Consider the following 12,693-nt stretch of genomic DNA (forward strand, 5'->3'; position numbering starts at 1 on the left):
AATCCTCTCAAGCTCTGTGAGGTTGGATTGGGAGCGTCGCTACACAGCTATTTTCAGGTCTCTCCAGAGATGTTTGTTCGGGTTCAAGTCTGGGCACTGGCTGGGTCACTGAAAGACATTCAGAGACTTTTCCCAAAGCCACTCCTACATTGTCTTGGCTTTGTGCTCAGGGTTGTTGCCCTGTTGGAAGGTGGATCTTCATCCCAGTCTGAGGTCCTGAGCCCTCTGGAGCAGGTTTTCATCAAGGATCTAAGTACAAAGTACTTTGATCTGTTCATCTTTCCCTCAATCTTGACTAGTCTCCCAGTCCCTACCACATAAAAACATCACCACAGCATGATGCTGCCACCACCATGCTTCACCGTAGGGATGGTGCCAGGTTTCCTCCAGACTTGATGCTTGGCATTCAGGCCAAAGAGTTCAATCTTGGTTTCATGTGACCAGAGGATCTTGTTTCTCATGGTCTGAGAGTCTTTAGGTGCCTATTGGCATACTCAGGAGGAGTGGCTTCCGTCTGGCCACTCTACCATAAAGGCCTGATTGGTGGAGTGCTGCAGAGATGGTTGTCCTTCTGGAAGGTTCTCCCACAGAGGAACTCTGGAGCTCTGTCAGAGTGGCCATTGGGTATCCCACCCCCAATTTCTCAGTTTGGCTGGGCAGCCAGCTCCAGGAAGAGTATTGGTGGTTCTAAACTTCTTCTGTTTAAGAATGATGGAGGCCACTGTGTTCTTGGGGACCTTCAATGCTGCATAAATGTTTTGGTACCCATCTTAAGATTTGTGTCTCAACACAATCCTGTCTCTGAGCTCTATGGACAATTCCTTCGACCTCATGGCTTTGTTTTTACTCTGACATGCACTGTCAACTGTGGGATCTTAAATAGACAGGTGTGTGCCTTCCAAATCATGTCCAATCAATTGAATTTACCACAGGTGGATTTCAATCAAGTTGTAGAAACATATCAAGGATGATCAATGGAAACAGGACCTGAGAAAATGTTGGGGTCTCATAGCAAAGGGTCTGAATACTCATGTACAAAATGTATATCTGGTTTTTATTTTTAATAAAGTAGCAATTTTTTTTTCGAAAAGCCTGTTTTTGCTTTGTCATTCTGAAGTATTGTGTGTAGATTGCTGAGGATTTAAAAATGTTTTTTTTTTAATCCATTTTAGAATAAGGCCGTAACGTAACAAAATGTGGAAAAAGTCAATGGCTCTGAATACTTTCCAAAGGCACTGTATGGCGGCATATGTGTGAGACCATGGCTGCGTTTACATAGACAGCCCAATTCTGATATTTTTCCCAATTAATTACAAAATATTGAATCTGATTAGTCAAAAGACCAATTAGTTGCAAATGATCCGAATTGGGCTGCCTGTGTAAATACGGCATTTGTATCGCTTTGAAGGATGTCAACGGATATGTTTGATTTTGTTTTTGTCATAACTTACTGAATTAAAAGACAGGCGGGAGGGTTAGTAAAGCAACACATCAAGAATACTTATACATATACTATCTATATGAATAAATATAGACAGTACTGAGTATTTTGTAGGCCTCTGTTCAATATGGTTGATATCACCTTTTTTGATTCCCCTCTGGTAATGGCATTCTTGTTTATACTCTTCTTCCCTCACACACAGCTCATCAGGAGAAATATATATATATAGCCAAGAATCCTCCCTTAGAACACCTTCAGCACAATTCTGACAATTCTGCCTTGCTTTGCGTTCCTAGGAAACAATTTAGTTTTTTTAATGTATTATTTCTTACATTGTTACCCCAGGAAATCTTAAGTTTTATTACATACAGCCGGGAGGAACTCTTGAATATGAGAGCAACATCAACTTACCAACATTACGAACAGGAATACGACTTTCCCGAAGCGGATCCTCTGTTTGTTCCACCACCCAGGACAATGGATCGGATCCCAGCGAATCCCAGCGACCCAAAACAACGGCGCCGCAGAAGGGGCAGATGGAGAGGTCTTCTGGTCAGGCTCCGTAGACGGGCACACCGCGTACCGCTCCCGAGTATATTACTCGCCAATGTCCAGTCTCTTGACAACAAGGTAGACGAAATCCGAGCAAGAGTTGCCTTCCAGAGAGACATCAGAGATTGTAACATTCTTTGTTTCACGGAAACATGGCTCACTAGGGATATGTTATCAGAGTCGGTACAGCCACCCGGTTTCTTCATGCATTGCGCCGACAGAAACAAACATATCTCTGGTAAAAAGAAGGGCGAGGGTGTATGACTTATGATTAACGAGACGTAGTGTGATCATAACAACATACAGGAACTCAAATCCTTTTGTTCACCTGACCTAGAATTCCTTACAATCAAATGCCGACGCATTATCTACCGAGAGAATTATCTTCGATTATAATCAGAGTCGTGTATATCCCCCCAAGGAGACACATCGATGGCCCTGAAAGAACTTCATTGAACTCTATGTAAACTGGAAACCACATATCCTGAGGCTGCATTTATTGTGGCTGGGGATTTTAACAAGGCTAATCTGAAAACAAGGCTCCCTAAATGTTATCAGCATATCGAATGCACGACCCGGGCTGGCAAAACTCTGGATCATTGTTACTCTAACTTCCTCGACGCATACAAAGCCCTCCCCCGCCCTCCTTTTGGAAAATCTGACCACTACTCCATTTTGTTTCTCCCAGCCTATAGACAGAAACTAAAACAGGAAACGCCCGTGCTCAGGTCTGTTCAACGCTGATCCGACCAATCGGATTCCATGCTTCAAGATTGCTTCGATCACGTGGACTGGGATATGTTCCGCATAGTGTCGGATAATAACATTGATGAATACGCTGATTCGGTGAGCGAGTTTATTGGCAAGTGCATCGGTGATGTTGTACCCACAGCGACTATTGAAACCTTCCCCAGCCAGAAACCGTGGATTGATGGCAGCATTCGCACAAAACTGAAAGCGCGAACCACTGCTTTTAATCAGGGCAAGGCAACTGGAAACATGACCGAATACAAACAGTGTAGCTATTCCCTCCGCAAGGCAATCAAACAAGCTAAGCTTCAGTATAGAGACAAAGTAGAGTCGCAATTCAACGGCTCAGACACGAGAGGTATGTGGCAGGGTCTACAGTCAATCACAGACTACAAAATGAAAACCAGCCCCGTTGCGGACCAGGATGTCTTGCTCCCAGACAAACTAAACAACTTATTTGCTTGCTTTGAGAATAGTACAGTACCAAAACCTGGTAGCTCTCCTTCACTGCAGCCAACGTGAGTAAAACATTTAAACGTGTTAACCCTCGCAAGGCTGCCGGCCCAGACGGCATCGCTAGCCACGTCCTCAGAGCATGAGCAGACCAGCTGGCTGGTGTGTTTATGGACATATTCAATCAATCCTTATCCCAGTCTGCTGTTCTCACATGCTTCAGGAGGGCCACCATTGTTTCTGTTCCCAAGAAAGCTAAGGAAACTGAGCTAAATGACTATCGCCCCTTAGCACTCACTTCCGTCATCATGAAGTGCTTTGAGAGACTAGTCAAGGACCATACAACCTCCACCCTACCTGACACCCTAGACCCACTCCAATTTGCTTACCACCCCAATAGGTCCACAGACGGCGCAATCGCAATCGCAATCACACTGCCCTAACCCATCTGGACAAGAGGAATACCTATGTAAGAATGCTGTTCATCGACTACAGCTCAGCATTTAACACCATAGTACCCTCCAAACTCGGCATTAAGCTTGAGACCCTGGGTCTTGACCCCGCCCTGTGCAACTGGGTCCTGGACTTCCTGACGGGCGGCCCCCAGGTGGTGAGGGTAGGAAACAACATCTCCACCCCGCTGATCCTCAACACTGGGGCCCCACAAGGGTGTGTGCTCAGCTCTCTCCTGTACTCCCTGTTTACCCATGACTGCGTGGCCATGCACACCTCCAACTCAATCATCAAGTTTGCAGACGACATTACAGTGTTAGGCTTGATTACCAACAACAATGAGACGGCCTACAGGGAGGAGGTGAGGGCCCTCAGAGTGTGGTATCAGGAAAATAACCTCACACTCATTGTCAACAAAACAAAGGAGGTTATCGGGGACTTCAGGAAACAGCAGAGGGAGCAGCCCCCTATCCACATCGACGGGACAGTAGTGAAGAAGGTGGAAAGTTTTAAGTTCTTCGGCGTACACATCATGGAAAAACTGAAATGGTCCACCCACACAGACAGCTTGGTGAAGAAGGCACAGCAGCGCCTCTTCAACCTCAGGAGGCTGAAGAAAGTTGGCTTGTCACCAAAAACACTTTTACAGATACACAATCGAGAGCATCCTGTCGAGCTGTATCACCGCCTGGTACGGCAACTGCTCCACCCACAACCGTAAGTCTCTCCAGAGGGTAGTGAGGTCTGCACAACGCTTCACCGGGGGCAAACTACCTGCCCTCCAGGAAACCTACACCTCCCGATGTCACAGGAAGGCCAATAAGATAATCAAGGACAACAACCACCCGAGCCACTGCCTGTTCACCCCGCTCGCAGAAGGCGAGGTCAGTACAGATGCATCAAAGCTTGTACCGAGAGACTGAAAAACAGCTTCTATCTCAAGGCCATCAGACTGTTAACAGCCATCACTAACATTGAGTGACTGCTGCCAACATACTGACTCAAATCTCTAGCTACTTTAATAATTAAAAATGGGATGTAATAAATGTATCACTAGCCACTTTAAACAATGCCACTTTATATAATGTTTACATACCCTACATGACTCATCTCATATGTATATTCTGTACTCTATACCATCTACTGCATCTTTCCTATGCCGTTCCGCCATCGCTCAGCCATGTATTTTTATGTACATATTCTTATTAATTCCTTTACACTTGTGTGTATAAGGTAGTTGTTGTGAAATTAGATTACTTGTTAGATATTACTGCACAGTCGGAACTAGAAGCACAAGCATTTCGCTCCACTCGCATTAACATCTGCTATTGATGTGTGTGTGACAAATGAAATTGGATTTGATTTAAATAACAATTGATTTGATTTGATTTCGCAGGGCTCATACATTTTTGTCTGCATTTGTGCTGAATAACTTGGGCCCAATTTTTTTGTAAATTGTAGGGTCACTATGTGATGTATAGAGAGACTCACTTGCTCAAGATAATCTTCATGGTGACGGAGGGATATAAAGGAAGTCCCAATGGACTGATGAGCCATTCATTAGTGAAAATATAAATATCTCACGCATCCTAAACTGTTCCATGTTTTTAGTAAAGTTATGGATCTATGTAACATGAATAAAATGCTTGCTATGCCTGCATTCATAAAATACCTGTTAATCCTGCTGTGCTGTGAAACTCTGTCAAACATATTAATTCACAACCTGGGTTATTGAACAACCACATTAATTTATTTTCAAAACAGTTGAGATGCGGTGTAAAACACGACACACGGCAAGCATGATACTATTCAATGCATATCAAACAGATATATTTGAATTAAAGTGGTATTTTCATACAGTGCACAATGATTTTGAACAACAGAGGACATTACTTTAAATATGCAGCAACCATGACACAGAAAACCCCACCACACGACTCTGTGGCACAAGCTGTTACAATGGCACTGTCACACTCACCTACACAACGCTGAAGCACCACAGATGAGCCTGCAACACACTTTTTTCCACTGACAGCACAAGATCACCCAGCTCATCGTTTTAATGGCCCCTGACAGCAGGCAACAGGTAGGCAACAGCTTGGTCTCGTACAGAGAAATGTATGAGAGCTGTCATGGCGGATCAGTGAGTACTACTAGAAGTATATACAGCGGTAATTTAAGAGTACATCTTGGTTTGGCTCGCACAATGTATTACTTTAGTAATGCTTACTACAAGTAAAAACAGGAGTAAGAGTACATTTTGTTGGCATGCACATTGCATCATGGTTGGGTTAGAACTGAAGTTCAAAGACACCCACATTTGCTTACATTAAGTTAAGATCCTCTTGTGCCTCTCTGTACAGGATGGGATGTGAAATATGATCCCAATTAAAACCAAACATAACTTCAAAGGTTTAGGGCATGATTCCGACCTTATCACAAAAGTTATACGGTATAGCGCAATTTAAATGTAAAGCTAATTTCTGATTGAGCGGACATATGCAGCATATGCAGCATTAACAGTGGATGTAGTCTCCGCAAACTAGTGAACATTGCCTTTAAAGACCCACTCCAGCCTCCCTAGAACTTAATTGATCACCTGATAGGTGGTCCAGGTTTCCTCTGACATGGCACAAGTGGGGGGTTGGCCTTTGGTCTTCAATTGCTTCTCTATTGTTCCTGCAAGCAGGGGGAGAGGCCGATGACATCAGAGTACACCATCAAATTCCTTGAATTGCCAAACCCTTAAATTTTGCAATTGTGTCTAAAAACACAATTTTGTTCAAAATATGTATTTATACCTGGAATATTGTTTTTTAACAGGAAAAGTACAAAAATTGCTGGAGTGGGACTTTAAATTTAAATCGCCCTATACAGAGGATCTTCCACTATAAGGGTTGAATTGAGCCCTTATATGTTTATATTACAAGACAGAATCTTAAGAGTGTGTATGTGTGTGTCAAAACTTATGATCCCTGGGTCCTTGTTTCTACAGTAAATTCCATTCAGGCCAGTGGTGCTGTGTTTCAGATTCAGAAACTGAAAACTTTAAGTCCTCAATGAGGCAATTCATTTTGCAGCAACACAATACATACCAAGCAGGTCACCCTTGATACAAGTCAGTATTCAACGTCCATCCATATCTGAGGATGTCGGGAGATGACGTGGAAACCAGCCACTAGGGGCAACAGTGGGCGCTGTTACCTTCAAGTAGATTTGAGGTTTCCTCGGGCATTGTGGACAGGGATGGTGGATGGGAACATCAGCTTCTGATTCCAAAGGTTGTGAGTTCAAATCCAGCAATACAAAGTTGCTTTTGAGAGTTTTTTTAACCCTATCTCAAACCTTAACCCTTACCATAAGCATTCAGAGTTAATGCCAAACCTTAAGATTTCAGAGTTAATGCCTGAACTTAACCCTCACCTTAAAAATGTGGAGTTAATTTCTAAACTTAACCTTAAACACGTTTGCAACAACTTTGACATTTTTAAGAAACATGGATGAACATCTAATTCTGATATGAGACTGTGAGAGCTAGTTGAGAGCTAGAAATCACACATACAAAACAAATAACTACAGACAGTAACAGATATTTACAAGTGAAACTGAATAAGTGTAGTTTCCAAGAAGATACTTCAGGAGACACCAGCCAACTATCCTCATAAGTCAATGACAGAGTATGTGTAGAATGTAATCAGTGTACACCTTGCTACGTTGTAGTGACTGTCTGCAGCTACAGAGACCTCATGCTTACGGCATGCGCCAATGTTTAGGGTCAGAGTTTGCCCAATGCTATTTTTATTCAACCACACAGGTGCGAGTGTGTGTTCAAGAGTTTGTCACACTGAAGTTGATTTAGCCATTGTTCAGTAGGCTCTTTCTCTTGGTACTATTGTCATTCCTTGTCTTGGCCCAGAGCTTATCCTTAGCTCTGGGCCTTCCACTTAGGGCCTGATTACTGATGGGGGACGCATGGCACGTGTCCTGGGGCCTCGAGCTCTAGGAAAACAGTTGGGCTTTCAACTTACGGTTGAGAGTTTGAATAGTACAATTCTCAAGGTGCAATTTTGAATTTAGGGACAGTTAGAAACTTACTGGAGTGTGGGTCCAAATTAGGGGAGGGTTGCAGGATTGGGGTCAATTCCACAAATTTAATTCCAATGCAATTATCTCTCCCTATAAATTCTGTCAATTAAAGTCAAAACTCCAGCAGGGTTGGGGTCAAATTCCAATTCAATTCCCTCTCCCTATAAATGACATCAATTAACCCCTTCACGAACTAAGAGGAAATATTCCTGGTAAACCTCAAAATGTCCCCTTAATTCTGAAAAGTTTCAGGAAGCTTAACATGCTAAATATATTAAATAACACAATAAGATGCTTTTCAAATTTAAACATACAATCATAAAGATGTAAAACATTGTCCTAAATATAACCCATCCAATTAGTGAATATCATTGATAAGTTAAAGCTGTTTAAAAGGAACAGCATTAAATAATGACGAAAATGCTAAATACTCTATTCCATTCGGTAGTGGCTACTGTATTATTCAATATTACATTATACAGTTTTCCCCCCAATTTGTTTGGCACACTGTGGAACAAAGCCAAATGCTCAACAAATAAAAAATGTGAGATTTAATGAGATTGGGAAACACCTAAAAAAAAAGATCATACATTTTTTTATATTCAAACAAACCCCTTTATGTAACATATCCTTCAATTGAACCTTGGTCTCCGGTGGGGAAGCACACATTAGCGTGTTGCTGGGAGTGTTGCCCACACGCCCACGGCTCTGGACGATCCTCTCATTTCTATCATGAATCTTCTTTCGAACTATGCATTTAAGCACTTGACAACATTTGTAAATGTTACACATGTATGTTATTCCCATCTCCTTCTTTCATGCTATGTATCTGTCTAAATAAAGAAAAATACTAAAAGTACAGTGGAACTCCACTCTCCATAAAATTAATGAGATGTTTATTTATTCAGGAGTTAAATTAACACTCAGTTTGTAAAATAACCTGTTGGTGTTAATAACCAGAGTTGAGTGTGATTGTGTCATTTTTACTCTGTAGTTAAACACTTAGTCAAAACCATGCCCATCAAATTTCCCAGAATGATCTTATTACCAAGCTAATTAAATATGTTAGTAGTTGGACTTATTGCACCCGTAACTGAGATGGTTGTTCCAGTTTAAATGATGTACAGTAGGTAGTCTCCCTGCTCCAAATGCTTGCAGTTATTCTAAATGCAGGTTGCGGTTGATTAAGAGTTCACATATTTGTGTATCAAAATGTTGTTAAATACCAGACTGTCCATTGTTGAATGCCTGTTCACTCACAGAAAAATAATTTACAGTTGAAGTCTGAAGTTTACATACACTTAGGTTGGAGTCATCAAAACTCGTTTTTCAACAACTCCGCAAATATCTTGTTAACAAACTATAGTTTTGGCAAGTCAGTTAGGGCATCTACTTTGTGCATGACACAAGTATATTGTCCAACAATTGTTTACAGACAGATAATTTCACTTATCATTCACTGTATCACAATTCCAGTGGGTCAGAAGTTTACATACACTAAGTTGACTGTGCCTTTAATCAGCTTGGAACATTCCAGAAAATTATGTCTTGGCTTTAAAAGCTTCTGATAGGCTAATTGACATCATTTGGGTCAATTGGAGGTGTATCTGTGGATGTATTTCAAGGCCTACCTTCATACTCAGTGCCTTTTTGTTGACCTTCACAAGCCTGTTCATCCTTGGGAGAAATGTCCAAATGCCTGAAGGTACCATGTTCATCTGTACCAAACAATAGTACGCAAGTAAAAATAACATGGGACGACGCAACCATCATACCGCTCAGGAAGGAGACGTGTTCTGTCCTCTAGAGATGAACATACTTTGGTGTGAAAGGGGTAAATGAATCCCAGGACATCAGTAAAGGACCTTGTGAAGATGCTGTAGGAATCAGGTACAAAAGTATCTATATGTACAGTAAAACAAGTTCAATATCGACATAACCTGAAAGGCCACTCAGCAAGGAAGAAGCCACTGCTCCAAAACAGACATAGAAAAGCCAAACTACAGTTTGTAACTGCACATGGGGACAAAGATTGTACTTTTTGGAGAAATGTCCTCTGGTCTGATGAAACAAAAATAGAACTGTTTGGCCATAATGACCATTATTGTGTTTGGAGCAAGAAGGGGGAGGCTTGCAAGTCTAAGAACACCTTCCCAACCATGAAGCACAGGGATGGCAGCATCATGTTGTGGGGGTGCTTTGCTGCAGGAGGGACTGGTGCACTTCACAAAATCGATTATATTATGAGGGAGGAAAATTATGTGGATATATTGAAGCAACATCTCAAGACATCTGTCAGGAAGTTAAAGCTTGGTCGCAAATGGGTCTTCCAAAGGGACAATGACCCCAAGCATACTTCCAAAGTTGTGGAAAAATGGCTTAAGGATAACAAGGTCAAGGTATTGGAGTGGCCATCACAAAGCCCTGACCTCAATCCTATAGAAAATTTGTGGGCAGAACTGAAAAAGCATGTGTGAGCAAGGAGGCCTACAAACCTGACTCAGTTACACCAGCTCTGTCAGGAGGAATGGCCAAAATTCACCCAACGTATTGTGGGAAGCTGGTGGAAGGCTTCCCGAATCATTTGATCCATGTTTAAATTGTTTAAGGCAATGCAACCAAATACTAACTGAGTGTATGTAAACTTCTGGCCCACTGGGAATGTGATGAAAGAAATAAAAGCTGAAATCAATCATTCTCTCTACTATTATTCTAACATTTCACATTTTTTAAATAAAGTCTTGTTCCTAACTGACCTAAGACAGGGAATTTTTACAATGATTCAATGTCAAGAATTGTGATAAACTGAGTTTAAATGTATTTGTCTAAGGTGTATGTAAACTTCTGACTCCAACTGTATTGTTTATACAACAGATTTCATAAAATTTCGATGATCTTCAGGGTGATGTTTAATTCCCACTGAAATCTAGCAAATTGTCAAGTTTAGAATACTGCATCACCAACTTTATACCCAAACAACCCAAACCATATTAACTGGTTCCACCATCTCAATAACGGGTGCAAAAACATCCAACCACTAACAGATTATAGTAGACTTTCAAAAATATTTGTTGTTTGTCTTCGCTCAGCATAATATAAATAACAATCCTTGTACATCCAAAAACACACACATATAATCAAATAATTAGAAAAATAAACCATCAAAACAGCATGCTGGGAATTATTTTGATCAGTCCCCTGACATCATTTATAATGTATTTTTCCAAGTCTAAAAGTAAGCAATACAGAATGTTGCAGTGCTCAGTTGTCATTTAGCAGACACATATATCCAGAGCAATTTACAGTAGTGAGTGCATATATTTTTGTAATGGTCCCTCGTGGGAATCAAACCCACAACCCTGGCGTTGCAAGTGCCATGCTCTACCAACAGGTACAAAAGTATCTATATCCACAGTAAAACGAATTCAATATCGACATAACCTGAAAGGCCGCTCAGCATGGAAGAAGCCACTGCTCCAAAACAGCCATAAAAAAGCCAGACTACGGTTTGCAACTGCACATGGGGACAAACACCTAAGGGTATTCCCAATACCCGGGAACACCCTTAGGTAGAACATGTATGCGTACTTCCCTGTAAGTTGCTTCTCATAAAGGTTTCTGCTAAATGGCATATGTTATAGATGTATATGTTGTAGATGCAATAATTGAGTAAACAATATGTAGAATTCAAATTCTGCCTCCATATAAAATGCATAAACAAAATGACATAGTTCATAGACTGCTTAAGGGTAAAGAAACCAATATGTCATTTGGCTGAACTATCACTTTAATTGGACCAAAATAAAAACATATTTATAAATAGTAATACTTATAATTATTTGATTTAAAACAACATCTGCATTCAATTTCAATGCTAAATGCATTAAATCCAGTAAATGGAATTTGCACAATTAGAATGTTTTATTCAAATTCCATTCCAATTATGTTTTTATTTTCCAATTCAATTCCAATTCAGGCAGTCTAAATTCCAATTAAATTCTGATTCCATTCTAAGGATGGTTTTCTTCTTCAATTCTTATTGTTGATGCACAAGGCTACCTAGACTAGCCTACAACACCACATTGAAATGAATAATTAATTGCAAAAAAAAATTCAAGTGTGCACACAATTCTACTATATTCTGTAAATGGCATATTTAATTCCATTTCGATCAGTTGTTTTATAATAATATGCTCCCAGCAGGCCCAGTTATTCAGAAAAGCTTAACTCTGCTTACCATCCTATTACTTGCGCACCTAATGCTTCAATATGGACAAAATATTTGTTATTTCACTTTTAAAATGTATGTCATTTTATGTGTGGCATAAACACAATCAGTCACAATGTTTTAATCTGATTAGGCTACAAACCTCCTGTAGTCTACCTGCGCACGTTCACCAAAATATTTTTCCAGCATCCAAACTATGCAAACAGTGGTTTAGAAACCTGTTGATGGAAAATTAGTTGCATATATTTTATATATTTATGAATATAGCATCAAAATGTAAAATGTGATTTCCACCTAGCTGATAATTGTCTGCAGTCATCTTAGATCATAGTGCAGTTCTATTGAAACAGGCAGGGAGAGTTAGCTCATCTATGATGGTCAGCAAACCCTCAACCTTTTGGGCCGCAGCTCTGGATGGCATCGACTGTGACACAAAAGCACAATAAAGTGGAAAAGTTGATATCCATGTTGTTGTTCTTTATGGTGTGGTCGTAAACATTGTTTTAAGTTAATTCTATGAGGGAGGAGGGTGTGTATTTTTACAGTACAAGGTGAAAATGTTTGTCAATTTTGAACTGTCCCTTAAGTATTTACATGTTGAATTTAGTATTGCAAACATTTTGTGGTTCAGTAGCATAATCCTCAGCAGGTGACTGTTCACTGACAGTTTGTTTCATGGACAGTGTCTTAATTATTATTATTATTATTATTATTCTCCAATCAAAACTTA

The sequence above is a fragment of the Oncorhynchus keta genome, chromosome 2, assembly GCF_023373465.1.
Source record: "Oncorhynchus keta strain PuntledgeMale-10-30-2019 chromosome 2, Oket_V2, whole genome shotgun sequence".
Classification (NCBI taxonomy): Eukaryota; Metazoa; Chordata; class Actinopteri; order Salmoniformes; family Salmonidae; genus Oncorhynchus; species Oncorhynchus keta.